Here is an 18,209-nt window from a genome sequence, read left to right as displayed (position 1 = left end):
ACACACTTAGAAAATAAGAAAGAGATCCATTTAGCCAAATAGATAGCAAAATAAAAATCATAGAAAATATACATATGAGAAAAGTGCCAGACAATATTCTTTGAGGGAATTCTCCTATTGGAAGTGAAGTAAGTTAGTGACAGACAGATAGACACACAGATTCACACACAGACACACAGACATAGACACACACAGACACACACAGAGAGAGAGAGAGAGAGAGAGAGAGAGAGAGAGAGAGAGAGAGATTTACAGAAGGAGAGACCAAGAGAGTAAGAGAATGAATTGAAACTTCACCCAAAGGGAAAATTCACCGGAGTTTCTATTATAACAAGTTGAGAATAAAAATATGATTGAGACTGCCAGCTCCTTTCATGAAACTTTTCCCAGTGTCTCTCCCCACCTACCTATTCCCTCAAAGCTTGAAGCCAGAAGAGAAATTTACAAAGGAATATTTACAACAAAAGATAATCACAAATATATAAATTTATTCCCTCAACATGCTGGAGGCAGAGTTCAGTTCACGGCATCCATGCTGTGGATAAATATACAGTAGGAAAGAAGATACAGGAAATAGTTGTTATAAAGAGCGAGAATCTTGCAAGTTTTAAAGAAACTGGCAGTCAATCAAAGATGGCCATCCCCAGTCACATGGTAGGGGATGCAGAGGGCTCCATGTTGGGCAATCTTCAAAGGTCATTTAAGATCCTCTCCATGTTAGGTAAACTAGGCATGTTTGGAGAAGTCTAAATTACACTAGCTAAACAAAGATAGAATTAGTTGCTTTGGCAGGTAGTGAATTCCTCCTCCATGGAGAAGTTCAAGCAAGGTCTAAAAGACTTTTTAGATATGTTGTAGACATTATTGTTCAAGTTGATTGGATTGCATAGCCAATAACTTTTCTTCCATTTCATAGATTAGCCCTGTTAGTCCCTTTAAAGCTTGGTCTGGATCTGGTCTCTGATTTAACTTTAGAGAATTGAGAGAATTTATTCCTTTATCTCAATAATTTGTATCTTTGCAAACATACACACACCATTACATACATGCATACACCATAATATTTAAAATGAATGATTTCAACTCTTATATTGATATTATATAACACAGATCTGTTATAGTCAGAAAAACCTGCCATCTATGTAATCCTGCATAAGTCTCTTAACTGCTCAGTGTTCTTGTTAATTCTCTAACACTGAAACTTAGAGAACAAGTGCTGTTTTGCATTGATACGGTGAATTCTATTACAAGAAGTTCTCTATACCAATGAAATAACAGTTCCAGTCCAAGAAAATAAAAATTACATTAATGTTGGCCTCCTGCTGTCTGATTTATTTCAGTAATGGGTTACACCAAAAATAATTATTTTTTTCCATATTCTTTTGCCTCTTCATGAATCCTTTTGGCCATCTTTTCTCACTCTGTTATGTTCCCACCCTTTCCCCCTCTTTGAAGACATTGTCTGCTTGACCAAAAAAATGTGCTTTATTTAAGTCTACTGAAACAAAGGAAATTAACCCATATGTCAAATAGAAAATAATAAACCACATAAGGAGCTTATTTCTTCTTTCGCACAGGAAGATCCTAGGATCATGTTCTCCTGAGCACAGAAAAAAAATTCCTTTTCTCTCCTCCCTATTCCATCCCTTTTATTCATATAGCTGATATATAAGAAGTCAAGTTCCAAAGTCAACAGTGTTTAAGAAGTACATGCCAAGACCAGGAGACAGAAGTAGTGACACTAAAATAGTGTTGCTAAGTATAAAAATGTTGGTAATAATAATTAATATTCAATTCTTAAAGAAGTTACAAAGTACTCTTTCTATATATCATTTGATTTTCAGTACAGTCCTGTGAAGTGGGTGTTAGTACGATCCCCATTTTATAAATAAGGAAACTGTGGCTCAGAAAGGTTGGGTGATTAGCCAAGATTACATAGTTAGTAAGTATCTGAGATGAGGAATAGAAAGTTAATCTTGTCTCTGAGTTCAACACTCTAATCACTATACCAAACTGCCAGCCTAGATAGAAACTTTGTAGTGAATAGTATCATGTGAATGTTAGATAGTACACATATAGAGAAGAGAAGGGTTAAGTACGGCAGAAAGAGAACAATACTGGAAAGAACCTACATTTGGCCCTGGCTCTGCCATTCAGTAGTTGTACAGTCTTGAAAAATTTCTTTAAACCCTTGTTACCTAACCACAAAATGTTCAAACATAATTCACTGAACTATGGATCATTCCATTGTTGCATGCTTCAGTTTTCCCTTCTGTCAAATGGGGATAATAATTCTCACAATTTTATTGCTATAGTCTCTATAAAGACATATTGAGAATATTAAATAATGAATGAATGGGAAAAACATTTATTAATGCTAAGTGCTACTTTCTGTGTGCAAAACATTATTGTAAGCTCTTGGGGATACAGAAACAAAGGAAAAACAAAACTTCCCCTTAAGGAGTTTATATTCTAACCAAGGAAGACAATATATGTATGTTCGTGGTGACCTATGAAGGATTTTTTAGTCAGGAAAGTCACAAGGATGGTGAGAGGAGTCATGGGCAGTTAATCTACAAAAGCTTTTGAGAAGCAATAATAATGCTGATTTGATTACCACTCTCAGAACCAGAAATGGGAAGGGGAGAGGGTACTGTGGAGTAACTTGGTCAAATGATCAATGTGGAGAAGCAGAGTTAGGAGTAGACTCACTAATCAGGACAACATGGGCCCTGGATGGGAATTGGCTTAGCTCCATTATGCTGTAATCTTTGAAATTCTATGTACTTCGAGAACAATGTTTCTATATAAATGTAAATAAATATCTATATTCTATATTTTTCAGTGCTTTGTTTATGTACCCTTCCTGAACTGAGAGTGCTTTGAATGCAAAATCTATACTTCTATGCATATACATGTACACATATACTACTATGGACCAGTCAGGATGGCCAGCTGACATTCCTCAGCAGGACATTTTACTCCAATCTACACAGATAAGAATAAAAAATATTACATCATTTCACTTGCAAACCTTAAGGTGAAAGGAGGATTCTAAATGTATATATTCAGACACATACATATTTATCTACCCATCTATATTTATCTGTCACTATTTCTTCATTCTAGCATAATACAAGAGGGCACTGAAGAGTTACATGATGGGTGTGAGAAAGTGGCTACATACAATCAATGAGAAACTTTAAAGAATAAGAATATAAAATGTCATATAAAATGTGATAGATAAAGAAGATGGACCGATCAGGTATCAGATAAAGGGATGACAAGTAGAATGCCCAAGCATTCCCTGGTATCTTCACAATGTCAAGAAAACTCAAGGAAGGCCTCCAGAATGTCATATGGACTACCTATAATGAACTAATTGAAAGACCTAAACAGGAGTCCTATAGGATGGACATACATGGTCAATTTGCAATCTAGACTATGAAGGTAAAAGCGATCAGAAATTCATTTGAGTATTTGAGAAAACACAGAGAATGTAGAAAGCATTTGATAAATATGAAATATGTATTGACTGATTGTTGTTGTTGTTTGCCCTTCATTCTTGAAGAGGAAAAAAGACATCAGGAGGATGATGTCTTGACTTGCAAGTGAATTGAACTTGAATGAGGCAGAGCTGTGAAAAGTCATCAGCTTCAATCTTTCCTCCAGAATTATAGGAGCCCAATCTTATGTCAAGACATAAGTCAAGACAATTGATGATGGACCCACTGTGTTGTTTAATTCTAGATACAAACAATAGTCCTATTGTGACACTTCTTTGAAAAGTGGTGGTGCTACAACTATCACTTTAAAAAGCAATCACAAAGGCCTCATTTCCAAAATATATAGAGAATTAACTCTAATTTATAAAAAAATCAAGCCATTCTCCAATTGATAAATGGTCAAAGGATATGAACAGACAATTCTCAGATGAAGAAATTGAAAATATTTCTAGTCATATGAAAAGATGCTCCAAGTCATTATTAATTAGAGAAATGCAAATTAAGACAACTCTAAGATACCACTACACACCTGTCAGATTGGCTAAGATGACAGGAAAAATAATGATGATTGTTGGAGGGGATGTGGGAAAACTGGGACATTGATGCATTGTTGGTGGATTTGTGAACGAATCCAACCATTTTGGAGAGTAGTTTGGAACTATGCTCAGAAAGTTATCAAACTGTGCATACCCTTTGATCCAGCAGTGTTACTACTGGGCTTATATCCTAAAGAGATTATAAAGAAGGGAAAGGGACCTGTATGTGCACGAATGTTTGTGGCAGCCCTCTTTGTAGTGGCTAGAAACTGGAAACTGAATGGATGCCCATCAGTTGGAGAATGGCTGAATAAATTGTGGTATATGAATATTATGGAATATTACTGTTCTGTAAGAAATGACCAACAGGATGATTTCAGAAAGGCCTGGAGAGACTTACACGAACTGATGCTGAGTGAAATGAGCAGAACCAGGAGATCATTATATACTTCAACAACAATAATATATGATGACCAGTTCTGATGGACCTGGCCATCCTCAGCAAGGAGATCAACCAAATCATTTCCAATGGAGCAGTAATGAATTGAACCAGCTATGCCCAGAGAAAGAACTCTGGGTGATGACTAAAAACCATTATATTGAACTCCCAATCCCTATATTTATGCCCACCTGCATTTTTGATTTCCTTCACAAGCTAATTGTACAATATTTCAGAGTCTGATTCTTTTTGTACAGCAAAATAATGGTTTGGTCATGTATACTTATTGTGAATCTAATTTATATTTTAATATATTAAACATCTACTGGTCATCCCGCCATCTGGGGGTGGGATAAGAGGTGAAAAATTGGAACAAGAGGTTTGGCAATTGTTAATGCTGTAAAGTTACCCATGCATATAACCTGTAAATAAAAGGCTATTAAATAAATAAATTAAAAATTAAAAAATAAATAAAAAACAATCACTTACTTCATGGAATATTATTACTTGGACAATTAATGGCCAGGTGTTGGTAACATCCATGTTATTTCCCTAGAAATCTGATGAGATCAGATTTTTGACAATAATGTCCACTATGTTTCAGGTACATTTAGTAAATAATCTGGAAACAAAACAATTGGAATTAAGGCCTAAATAAGGATGAGGAAGGTATTTTAGGAATGATGCCAGCATTACTGGAATTTCAAATCACAATGGAATTGGAAGATGTCTAAAAGCTTGTTTTATAGATTATGAACCTGAGAATAACATGTTTCAGTGGCAGTGGCCTGGAGTTAGTTTTAGCAGAATCATTAAGTATATCTGGGATTGGGATTCATCATTAAAGTAAGAATATATTTAAGATGAAAAACTGGTTCTGTATGTCATTGGCCTGTTGGAAAGAAATAGATGCTTTCAATTTAAGAGACAATGAGGTGGTACATTGTGGAGGAGAAAAAGATCTCACAAACCCAATGACTTCTGAGAAGAACTAAATGTTAGTCGAAGTCTCTGTTAACCACAAAAGCTTGTTTCTTCCCTTTCCCTCTCCCAACTAGAAAAGAGCTTCCTTCTCTTTGCCTCACACTCTCCCAGTCTCCTGAACTCTGCTATGAGGGATTCAGAATTTAGCAGTTATAAGACTGAAAGAAGAATTTATATTGGCCTATCTGGGGCAACTTTGGGGAGTTTGGAACTTCTGCTTTCTCAGGCTTTCTACTGACACTGCCTTGGGTACCTGGCTTTGGTGACTAAGTCTTCTACAAGGGTGGGGCTAAAAGGGTACTACTGCTTGAGGGCAGAGCAATGTGGGAAAAGTAGGCAAGGAAATTGTTCCCAATGAAAGAAAACTAGTCTTCCACAAGATAGGCAAAGTGCACATGAACCCAAGACTATGGTTCAAAACCACTCTTCTTTTTTCTCCCTGGGCCAACAGTTTTGAGTTGTATCTTCAACTACTTAGGGAATGAACACTCACATCTCCCCAATGAACATGGATCCCTGTGGGGTGGAGGCTAACTCATATGCCCTTATCTATTTTAAGAGACTAATCTATCCCAAGAAATGACCCTCTCTTTCTCCTGGCTTCTCAGGATGACCAACTGACATCTCTCAGCAGGACATCTCACTCCTTTCTACACAAATAAGAATGAAAAATATTGCATCATTTTACTTATAAGCCTCATTGGAATATGGTGAGAGGAGGGTTTCCTATCTTCCAGTTTTATCTGTGCAAATATGAACTCCTGAGCTAATTTATAAACTACTTCAAATGGTTTAGATTTCTAGGAAGGCATAATCTATCCTTCTTCCTCATCTGCTCATACCTGCTGCCAGAAATTCTACCATTAATTCCTTTAGGTTTAGGAATTTAAATTTTCTCCTTAAAATTCAAATTTTCCTTGGGAAGGATAATTCATTAAGCCATTTTCCCATTGTATAAGTTTTAGGATTACTTTCCTCCAGGTGAAAAGATCCAATGAAGTATTTGAAATCTGGATCCTGAAAGGAGGGTGGTGGTGAGAGAGAGAGAGAGAGAGAGAGAGAGAGAGAGAGAGAGAGAGGGTGTGGGAAAAGGTTAACAAAAGGGAGACTGGGTTCCCAGAAGACTTCTTCATCTATTTCATAACTCTGATCTGGACTGGTCTTACCTGTCTATTTACAGGCTCACCAAATGCCGAGAGGCACAGTAGATTTTAAAGTCAAGGCAAAATGTCATAGGAATCTGATTCAGACAAGATTCTGAGAGTCAAGCATCTTTGCAAGCTTCTTGGTCACCTGTCTGTATTTTCACCAAGACAAGTTAATTCTCTAAGAAACCCTGACTGCATATATGGATCACAGGATGCCCCAATATGACCTTGTTTATAGGGGCTGTCAAAGATAAAACAGCTCCTTTTCTGAGGCAATGACAAAAGTCCCTGACCCCGGTCAAAGCCCAATGCATCTCCAACAGTATAGGAAGAAGGAAGAAGTTACCCATAGAAGAAAGGGTTGCATTCTTCAAATTCTGTGGTCCTGCCAGACAATCACAACCCAGCACACCTTAGATTTGGAACAAAAACAACAAACAACTTGATTATCTCAATGAGTTGCACCAGTTAGATTGGCAGAGATAATAACTAACAATGACTGGTGCCTAATCATGCGTTTTTAAAGTGCTTACCAACAACTGAAAGGACAGATGCTGATAACCATACTCTTGACAGACCCTTATCTGTTGATTTTTAGCTCCAAGGGTTCTCATCCTATAGGTAGATTATTCCTCTCAAGGTGGCCCTGTGATTAGAATTACTTCCAGAAAAGGTTCAAACCCATTGTCAGATATACACTTTGAAGACATTGTGATAATCTACCATTTTGCAAAGCCCCAAATGATCACTTTTGGAAATAGCAATGTAAAGCATGCTAACAGAAAAGACCAATGAAAGTAGGACTGGGAATGGGTAAAGAACAGAATGAGTGGGGAGGGAGCATCAAGTGAGACTCTAGAGCTAGAGGACCATCATAATTGAACTTTGAATAGAATGGGATCACATTTCAGGGCCTTAAAAATCTCATTTGAGAGGCCATTAAGACAAAATTTAGGCTGGGTAAGCTCCCTGTCAGCTACTTCAATATCTTGTTAAAAACTTACTGTAATATCCTCAGGAAATAGCCCTGCAGCAATGTGGTTGCACTGCAGTCTGGAGATATTACTGACAGTCGTTTTAATAGATTTTTCCTCAGCTCAGCTGCAGTCCCCCTTAATGAGCTGTACCCTGGAGCAGCCTTTCAGACCTACTTTTAGTCATCATACTTTGGATTTGCTGGGCATTTTTCCTTCAAAGATATATTTCAGCATTTCCTTGTTCATTCTCACGATTCCATCTCAGAGCAACAATGAACCCTGTCTGCTTACTTAACCTTGGATGGGGGTCGTTTGATTGTTGATTGGTTGCTTGGTTTATATTTTTAACTAACACATGTACATACAGCCCCAAGGCTCTTAAAAATAGGGAGAAAATTTTAGAGCTCATTAAGGTCAGATCTGGGTTTAGCTATTGTGGACAGGGCAAACATGAATCCATTTGATCTGTGTAGCAGAGGTAGAAGAAGGCTCTTCCCATAAATTCCACAGGCTTTTCCAGTAGGAATTAAACATTCTAGCTCCATTTTTTTCTCCTATCATATCTATATCTATATCTATATCTATATAAATTTTTGAATGAAGTGTCCAATTTTAAAATTCTCAGAATATTAACATATTCTTTCTGTCTAAACAGAGAAGGTGATTGTATTTTCTAGGGAGAATTTTGACTACTTCAAGTTATAATCTGGAGTTTCTCAAACCATTTATTATCCCAGTGAGGGCCAAAACATGGAAATAAAGTGTGAATATTCATGTTAATTTCATATGCTTAAGTATGCTACTAGCTACAGACACCATTCAAGAATCACAAAGACAATCAGTTAATAAACATTCATTGACTGCTTACTATGCACCAGACACTATGCTAAGTGCTGGGATTACAAAGAAAATAGTCCTGATCTCAAAGAGCTCACAGTCTAATGAAGAATATAGCATGCAAATTAACCACACACATACATATGTAGCAAATTAGAAGGAGGTAGGAACTGGGAAAATTAAGGAGGGCGTGCTACAGAAGGTAAGGTAAGATTTGGGCTGAGTCTTGAAGGAAAACAGGAAGTCATAGAAAGAAGTGAGGAGGGAGAACATTCTAAGTGTGGAGGATAGCCAACAAAAAGGTTCAGATTTGGTATATCAAGTGCAAGGAACAATAAGGAAGTAATATCAATGGATTATAGATAGGCAGAAGAAAGTCATAAGAAGTTTGGGAAGATAGGGAGAGACCTGATTATCAAGGGTTTACAAATTCCAATAAGCATTTTATATTTAATCTTAGAGGTATAAGGAAGGACTGGAGTTTACTTGGTAGGAGTTGATATGATCAAACTTCTTTAGGAAAAGCATTTTGACAACCAAATGGAGGATAGACTATAGTGGAGGGAAACTTAAGTGAGGGAGACCAATGAGAAGACTGTTGAAATAATCTGGGCCTGAGATGATGAACATTGGTATCAAGGTGGTATCTTTGTGAGTAGAGAGGAGAACACATATCAAAGCAGTTTTAAATATAGGTATTTTTCGAGAAGAGATTTTCTGGAATAAAAACCTGGGAATGGCCTTGAATACAGGGAATGCATAGATCTAAAAGTCTTAATGTAGTTTCAGTCTTTTATAGTTTAAAATAAGTATATACCTGAATACGTCTATATTTTTCTGCTATCACCAAAGATCAATGGGCCTGGAGCAAGGACCTCTGGATGTGTCATTCCTTGGCTACTGGGAGCTGTATGAACTTGGAAAAGTCACTTAACTTCTCTTAACTTCATCTATAAAATGGTGATAATTATATCACTACAAGCATCAAGTAAGATAATAAATATGAAGTCATTTTATAAGCTATAAAAATGATGTAGGCTATTATTATTATCATTGCTTTAATTTGTTGAAACATTGGAGGATTGCTTCAATATTTCAAAGATAATGTTTTTGTTGGTGTGAACATTCCTGCCACTGATGAAAACTGCAGGCTCTCTCTGACTTAGAACAATTTTAGATAGTTCTTGGCACTGGAGAATTCATCATTTGGCCACCAGATGGGTATTGGGACTCTGAACTTTCAGTCTGAGGCTAGTCCCTGGAGATTAGGATTGTACTTGGAGCCTTCCTGCGTTGCAGGACCTGCCAGAGCTTGCGATATCTTGGCAGAGCCTTTAAGAACTGAGGGTTATTTCCATGCCATGATGAAGCATTAAAGCCAGACTTTAATAGAAGGTCCCTTCTATTAGTACTAATATCTCATGTGCCACAAGATGAACTATGCTCTGCTTTTGTCTACAAATGGAGAAGTTGAAGCCCAGAGGGGTTATAAATTATACAGGTGGAGTCCCCTCTCTATCTAGCCCCTAGAAGAAATGTACCTTCTGACCCATAAGAACTGGAATTAGGCCAAGTATCCCAGGAACTATTCCCAACCAATAGTTTCAGCTTCTTCCCAACAAGTGAATAGAGGCAGCTCTTTGAGCGTCACCAATTAGTACAACCTATAAATTAGAGAGCAGAGGCCTGCCAAATTCTTGCTCACCAGCTTCCAAAGTTACTTTGATGTGTCTTAACCTGTTCTGTGTAATTGCTGTCTGAACTACCTTTAGAGTAACTTCAAAACTATTCCAAAATCCTCAATGAAATTGGAGTTGTATTACAAGCACCACAAATTCCTAGGTATGAAATGTTGGGTTTGTTGTCTCCTTTGGGGCTACCTCCTCATCTGAAAAAATTAAAGAAGAACATTCTTCGTGACAGGGATAGGCTGAATTTTGTGGTGATGTCATTTGTCCCTAATGAGTTTCAGAGATTTGGTTCAGAATTTTAAGTTAGACTTGAATCTTTCAAAATCTTCAACTTTGCATTCTTTTAGCAAAACTTGTCTTAGAGTGGGAGGGAAAAACACGAAATGAGATTTTAAAAGGCTTTAAAAGAAACCCTCAATTCTGCTTTAACCCATAATTCTGCTTTAAAACTATTTCCTTTTCAAGTGGTTTTGAAAAGGAAATAGTTTTAAAGCAGAATTATGATAGTTCAGTGGTTTTTAAAATAAACATTTGATCATAAAAAAGGGGAAATACATGTGCAAAAATGTAGCAGCCCTTTTTGTAGTGGCAAGGAACTGGAATTGAGCAGATGCCCTTCAATTAGAGAATGGCTGAATAAGCTATGGTATATGAGTGTGATGGAACATTATTGTGCTGTAAGAAATGATCAGCAGGACTATTTCAGAGAGGATTGTGGGGACTGAGTGTGGATCACAACATGGCATTTTCATTTTTTGGTTGTTTTTTGTTGCTTGCATTTTGTTTTCTTTCTAATTTTTTTCCTTTTTGATCTGATTTTTCTTATACAGCATGATAATTGTGGAAGTATGTATAGAAGAGTTGCACATGTTTAACATATCAGATTACTTGCCATCTAGGGGAGAGGGTGGGGGAAAGGGAGGGAGAAAAAAAATTGGAACATAAGGTTTTGCAAGGGTGAATCTTGAAGATTATCCATGCACATATTTTGAAAATAAAAAGCTTTAATTAAAATAATTCATATCTTAGAATCTCAAAGTTGAAAGGTCATCTTGTCTAATCCCCTGTTTATGGTACCAATTATTTCTAAAACTAGAATTCAGTTTAATAAACATATCTTCAATACCTTCAACATGAAAGGATAAAATGATCCCTAGCCTCAGAATCAGAATATCCAGTCAACCAAGACTGATAACTTATCAGCTATATGATCTTGGACATCCACATAACCTATCTAAATCTCAGTTTTATTATCTTCAAAATGGGAATAATAATACCTCATAATGTGGTTCTGAAGAGAGTGCTTTGTAAATTGTAAAATGTTTTGGTGCAAACCCAGAGGTTTAAATAACCCTAAACATTTAAGCTTTAAAAATCCACTTATTTTGCATCTCTCTGACCAAACTCTCAGAATGCAGACCAGTAAACAATATTAATCTGTTCACATGGCCCCTATTAACACTAATTGAAGCCAATATGATTGTAATTTATGTGTGGCCAGGACAGTTTTCTGGCAGGAGACAAAACAGGACATTTCAGAGAACCCAATAGAAGTCAATTTGGCCATAGATTTTTCAGATTGTTTAATACAGACACCAAAACCAAATGAAGTCCAGGGGTTACAACTGCAAGACTAGACCAATGGTTTCTTATGTAGCCTTGGGCAAGCTACATCATCATACAATCCTCAGTTTTTCCATCTGTGAAGTGGGATAATAAAGCTTCCCATCTACCTTATAGGGGTGCTGAGAGGATTATTAATGAGCTAATTTTCACAAACCCCTTTGAGGTACTTGGATGAAAGGTGCTATTTAAATGGAAAGTGCTTATTAGTCTGTTAGATGACATTCTGGTCCCCACTGAAGATTCTTTATTATCATGTAATTAAGTCCATCTGCTCACTGCCATCCCCTTGATTTTTTTTTTTTCAGACATAGTTGGTTATATTCCAGAAGGACTGAAAAACATGTTGTTCCCTGGGACAGAAGAAGAGTATCACAAAGTGCTACTGTGTGGCTACTAGGCTGTTAATGTAGACCACACTTGATTATCTGTGTGAATGAGACTGAGGATTATTTTGTAGAGATAATTGAGAAGGACCAAATAATCTGCAGACTGCTTCTAAGTAAATAGTTATAAACTTCTCCATTAAATCTTTTTATCGAAGGAGATTTCTTCCTACCCTTTTATATGCTCACCCATTCCCAAGAAATGTGTCTGTTCCTGGAGCACAGAGGAGAATGTTTCAGTTCTTGCTAGAACAAATCTATTGGCAGTTGAGGTTAGTGGATGACACCTTGAATGCTGGCAATGTGTAAGACAGATTCAGGACAAACAAAGACACAAATGAGTAATACGTTGGCATATGGTGAGAGGTTATAATGTACACATGGAACTTCTCTTCCTGTATGCGAATTTGGTAGCAATTTAATCAGCCAAAATTTGCACTCTTGAATTTAAAAGGAGGAAATGGAGTTTGGGCTTGCTTGATAGGAACTTTTCAATGTCGGTAATCATTTTTCTTGTGGGCAAAGTGAAGATTTTTCCAGTAGGACGATATGGCAAAGATACTGTGAATAAGATAACAGTAACAACAAAACACATATAAGGGCAGCTAGGTGACACAGTGAATGGAACACTGGCCCTGGAGTCAAGAGGATCTGTGTTCAAATGTAAATTCAGATGCTTATTAGCTATGTGATCCTGGATAAGTCATTTAACTCTGTTTGCCTCAGTTCCTCATCTATAAAATGAGTTAGAGAAGGAAATGGTTAAAAAAAAAATAGCAATATCTTTGCCAAGAAAACCCTAAATGGGGGTCACAGAAAGTGACATGACTAAAACACTCATCCAACAACAACATATGACTTGTATGATATATTCAATTTATTATTTTTTTTGGCAAGGCAATTAGGTTAAGTGGCTTGTCCAGGGTCACATAGCTAGTAAGTTTTAAGTGTCTAAAGTAAAATTTGAATTCAGGTCCTCCTGACTCGAGAGCCAGTGCTCTATTCACCAGGCCATTTAGCTCCCCATATTTAATTCATTTAAAAATAGTAATGTCCCTGAGTTAGATACTGAAGATACAGATATATAAGATCTAATAGTAAGAGATAAGACAGACACGCAGATAAGTATGATACAGATTAGAGTGAGCATGATGAACTCCAGTCATTAGCCTCATCTGCTTCCCACAGCAACACTGGACTACCTCCCTCAATCTCACAGCTTTGATAGGTAAACTTTGGCCTTTTTTTTGCTGAGAACCAGTTGCTATTTGATGCTATTCTGACTACACGTTTTCCTACCCAATCCCCTGCTTTCTAAATTTTCTTTATATATTAGCTTCCTTAATTAGAATGTAGGCTTCTTGAGGGCAGGGACTCTTTTCTTGCTTGTATTTATGTTCACAATTAGTCTAGTGTTTGGCACATAGTATGCATTTAATAAATGTTTTCTCTCTCTTCCTCCTTCCATCTCTCTCTCTCTCTCTCTCTCTCTCTCTCTCTCTCTCTCTCTCTCTCTCTCTATTTCTCTCTCTTTTGTCTCTGTCTCTTTATCCCTATATGTCTCTCTCTAGTCTCTATCTCTGTCTCTTCATTTCTCTGCTTCTGTCTCTCTGTCAGTCTCTGTCTCTGTCTCTCTCTCTTTTTCTATTCCTCTCTCTGTGTCCCTGTCTCTCTCTGTCTTTCTCTTTCTCTCCCTTTCTTTCCCTCTCTCTCTGTCTTTCTTTGTCTGTCTGTCTGTTTCTGTCTCATATGTTTATAAAAATAAGAGGCACTTCCTTTTGGAGGATATTTGGAAGAATGCAGAACTGCATTCAAGAAGCCAAATGAGGGGCAGCTAGGTAGTGCAGTAGATAGAACATCAGCCCTGAAGTCAGGAGGACCTGAGTTCAAATCTAGCCTCAGACACTTAACATTTCCTTAACACAAACCCTGGGCAAGTCACTTAACCGCGATTGCCTCAGCAAAAAAAGAAGACAAAAAAAAAAAAAAAAAAAAAAAAAAAAAAGAAGCCAAATGTAAATGTATTTGAATGGTAAAGGAGATGTTGAAAAAAACAACACCAGGGAAGCTAGGAGTAATGTTCATTACTTCTGTTCCTATAACAGAAAATGTTTAAAAAGCCTGGCATGATGTTTTTATAGTTGAATATTTAAAATGAGTCCTTTCCTAGAAATTCTACAAATAACCCTATTATCACTATCATCGTTATCAAGTTAATTAGTGACTATTTTAAAAATGCTATTAGAATTTAATCATTTTGTTAGCTCCCATTTGAATCTGGAAATACTTAGATAAAAGGAATTTTTTATTGAAGACAAACTATTTTTCCTCTATATAGTCTTTCAAGAGCATTCGTTAATTGTCATACAATTTGCTATTCTCTACAAAGGGAAATGATCTCTCAACTGATATCCTACCATTTATGAAATGTCATTTTAAAAACGTATATAACAAGGCTTTCATTTATGAGAATGCTGTGATGGTGAGTAAGTAAAAGCCTGAATAAAGTGCATCTCCCAAGAGTGTCACCTTTTAGCCTCTGGGCTAACCTTGGACCCCAAATAAAATGTTCTCAACTGTATTCTCTGCTGTTCAGCCTGCAGACTGACTCTGTGTCAGGGCTGAGGAATGTGTAGTCTGAGTGGCTTGTCTTTGAAGCTGTGCATGGCTGGTTGTTCACCTAATCTTGACATGTCACAACGAGGTTTTCCGGCTACATCTTACTCAGAGGAAGTGACTGACATACCTTTCAATTTCCAGGTAATGTTCATACTTCTGCAGCAGTCTTATTCATGTAGCATTTGGGAAGACTTGCTAACTCATTTGGATTAAAATTAGAAATTTTTAGGCCATTGGCTAGTGATCAATGGCCCTGCGGAGTGATTTTGTATTCATTGGTGTCACAGACACTCCTCATTTCTGTTAATATTTGCTTCTGGAGAAGCCTTTGCAATCACATCACCTTTGCTACCTTTGATGGCTCATTCTCAAGTCACTAGCAAATTTCATAGGATCTTCAGAGACTTCTTTTATCCTTCGTAAACTCTGAAGATTATGAATATTTTTTCTCTATCTTTTTTTTATACACCTCCCTTCTCAACTTTGCTTCCAGACATTGAAAAATGATATGGTGGAGCCAAAATCCAACATGAATTCCGAAAGAATTATAGCATATCAGAGTTGGAATAGAATCAATTGCCATCTAATGCATTCTATACATAAATTTTCATAGTCTGATAGAATTTAAAGTATGGCACCTAGGTAGCAGAGAGCTGGACTGGGAATTAGGAAGACCCAAGCTTAAATGCAGCCTCAAATGCTTCCTCTTTATTTTAATATTGCTAAATCACTTTTCCACTCAATCTCAGTGTCTTCATCTGTAAAATGAGGGTAATTAGATGTGATGATTTATTTTAATTTAAATCTATGATCCTATAATAATCCAATCTGTGCTATGTTCCTCTGACTTCCTGAAGCAGTTCATTCTATACTTTTGAATAGCTCTAGTTATTAGGATTTCCCCCTTTTTCATCTAACTTTGTATCTTGGTCACTTATACCAATTATAACTTGGTCCTCTTAGTCCAAACAGTGCAAGTTTTTTGTAACCCCTTTGTGATTAGAGCTCAGTAACCTCTTTTAGAACTCAGTTACCTCTAGTGAAACTATACAATGCTTAGTGATTCAATGTTACCAAGTGATAGGGATAAATTATGTGCAGGGTTTATAGCACAAGTTGGGGAGAGGAAAAAAAGGAATGAACATTTTCTATGTCAAGCAAAGCAAGAAATACCTGATTAATAGATGAAAATCATAAAGATCTGAAGTTGATAGATTGGGACTTGGTTGTTTATTGGTGAAATTTAAGCAAAATACTTAGATAAGCAGGAATTGAGATAAGTCATTGTTTTGTGGAAAGACTGGCAGAAGGCTGAGACAGCTAGAGACCAAGAGCAATCAATCAGGCAAGGTAGATATGAGCCAATGTTGTCACAGCATCAATGTTAGCCCAGTGATCTAACTGCTTGAAATGAAAACAACTATTTTTCTTTTATCTCTGATAGCAAAGGTCTTCTTGTGGCAATCTTTGTGAGAGTCCTTTAGATGAGAGGTTCTTAAAAATTTTTGTGTCATATACCTTTTTGACAGTCTGGTGACCTCTCCTCAGAGCATTGTTTTTAAATACATAAAATAAGATTAAAAGGATTATAAAAGAAATCAGTTTTATTGAACTAAAGATGTATTTTTCCCACCCAAGTCACCTTAGAAAACATCCATGTGTGCCTTGGAGGACTCCAAACCTCAGGTTAAGAATTTTTGCTCTAGATCTTAGAGGGTCCAGATCTGTTGAGGTGAAAACAAATATTGGGGGGAAAGTGGAAAAATTGGAACACCAATTTATTGTTGGTGGAATTATGAAATGATCCAGCCACTTTGTAGAACCATCTGGAATTATGCCCAAAGAGTTATTAAACTTCCTATACAGACAAGATTAGAAGGAAAGTAGAAAACTAGGAAAAAATCTTTACATCCAAAGGTTCTGATAAAGGTCTCATATTAAAATATATAGAGAACTGACTCAAATTTATAAATATAATCCATTCTCCAAATGATAAATGCTTAAAGGAGGTCAGACAATTTTCAGATGAAGAAATTAAAACTATTTCTAATCATGAAAAAATGCTCTAAACCACTATTGATAAGAGAAATGCAAATTAAAACAACTCTGAGGTACCACTACATTCCTCTCAGATTGACTTATATGACAGGAAAAAATATTGGAGGGGATGTGGGAAAACTGGGACACTAATACATTGTTGTGAACTAATCCAACCATTCTGGAGAGCAATTTGGAACTATGCCCAAAGGGATATCACACAGTGATAGTCTTTGATCCAGCAATTTCACTACTAAGCCTGTATTCCAAAGAGATCACAAAAAAAGGGAAAAGGACCATATGTGTAAAAATGTTTGTAATGGCAAGAAAATGGAAACTGATTGGATGCCCAACAGTTGGGGAATGGTTGAATAAATTATAGTATACAAATGTTATGGGATATTGTTGTTCTATAAGAAATGATCAGCAGGATGGTTTTAGAAAAGCCTGGAGAGACTTACATGTACTGACGCTAAGTGAAGTGAGCAGAACCAAGAGAGCATTGTACACAGCAACAAGATGCAATGATCCATTCTAATGGATGAGAATCTTTTCAATAATGAGATGATTCAGGCAAATTCCAATAGACTTGTGATGGAGAGAGCCATCTGCAGCCAGAGAGAGGATTGTAGAGACTGAATGTGGATCACAACAAAATTTTTTAATCTTTTTGTTGTTGTTGTTGTTGTTTGCTTGTTTTTTGTTTTTTTTTTCTCATTTTTCCTTTTTGATCTGATTTGTGTGTGTGTGTGTGTGTGTGTGTGTGTGTGTGTAGCATGATAATTGTGGGAATATGTATGGAAGAATTACACGTGTTTAACATAGATTAAATTACTTGCTGTCCAGGGGAGAGGGAAGGGAGGGAGAAAAATTTAGAACACAATGTTTTGCAAGGGTGAATGTTGAAAACTATGTTTGTATGTATTTGAAAATAAAAAGCTATTATTTAAATATAAAGAAATAAATAAAAATAAACTGCCTATACTTTTGACCCAGCGATACCATTTCTAGATCTATTTTGCTAGAACTTTATTTCATCAGTGGTGCTGGGGTAAATATATTGGCAATGTAAAATCTGACAAGAGGAGAAAGAAAAAAAAAAGAAAGAGAAAGACAAAATGAAAGAGAGAAGAGAAGGAAATTAGAGAGTTGATGTGACTTTAGTCACCACTTCATAGGTTTAGTTTTGCAAGGCTAATACTTCAGTAAGAGCTTATTTCTTCCTAAGTACTATAATTGAAATTCAAATTTCTGGCAGCACCAGATAAATAGTGGTTCCATAGACTATGTCTGTGTATACAAATGGTCTAGGCTTTCTCCAGGAGGGGAAATTTAATGCCTTAAAAATACAATTTAGTCAATTATGATTTTTTACCCCCCAAAATCTACAAAAACCAGAAAAAATAATTACTCATGTCCATACTTG

The sequence above is a fragment of the Sarcophilus harrisii genome, chromosome 4 (genome assembly GCF_902635505.1).
Source record: "Sarcophilus harrisii chromosome 4, mSarHar1.11, whole genome shotgun sequence".
NCBI classification, from domain to species: Eukaryota; Metazoa; Chordata; class Mammalia; order Dasyuromorphia; family Dasyuridae; genus Sarcophilus; species Sarcophilus harrisii.
Note: the sequence above shows the minus strand (reverse complement) of the source record.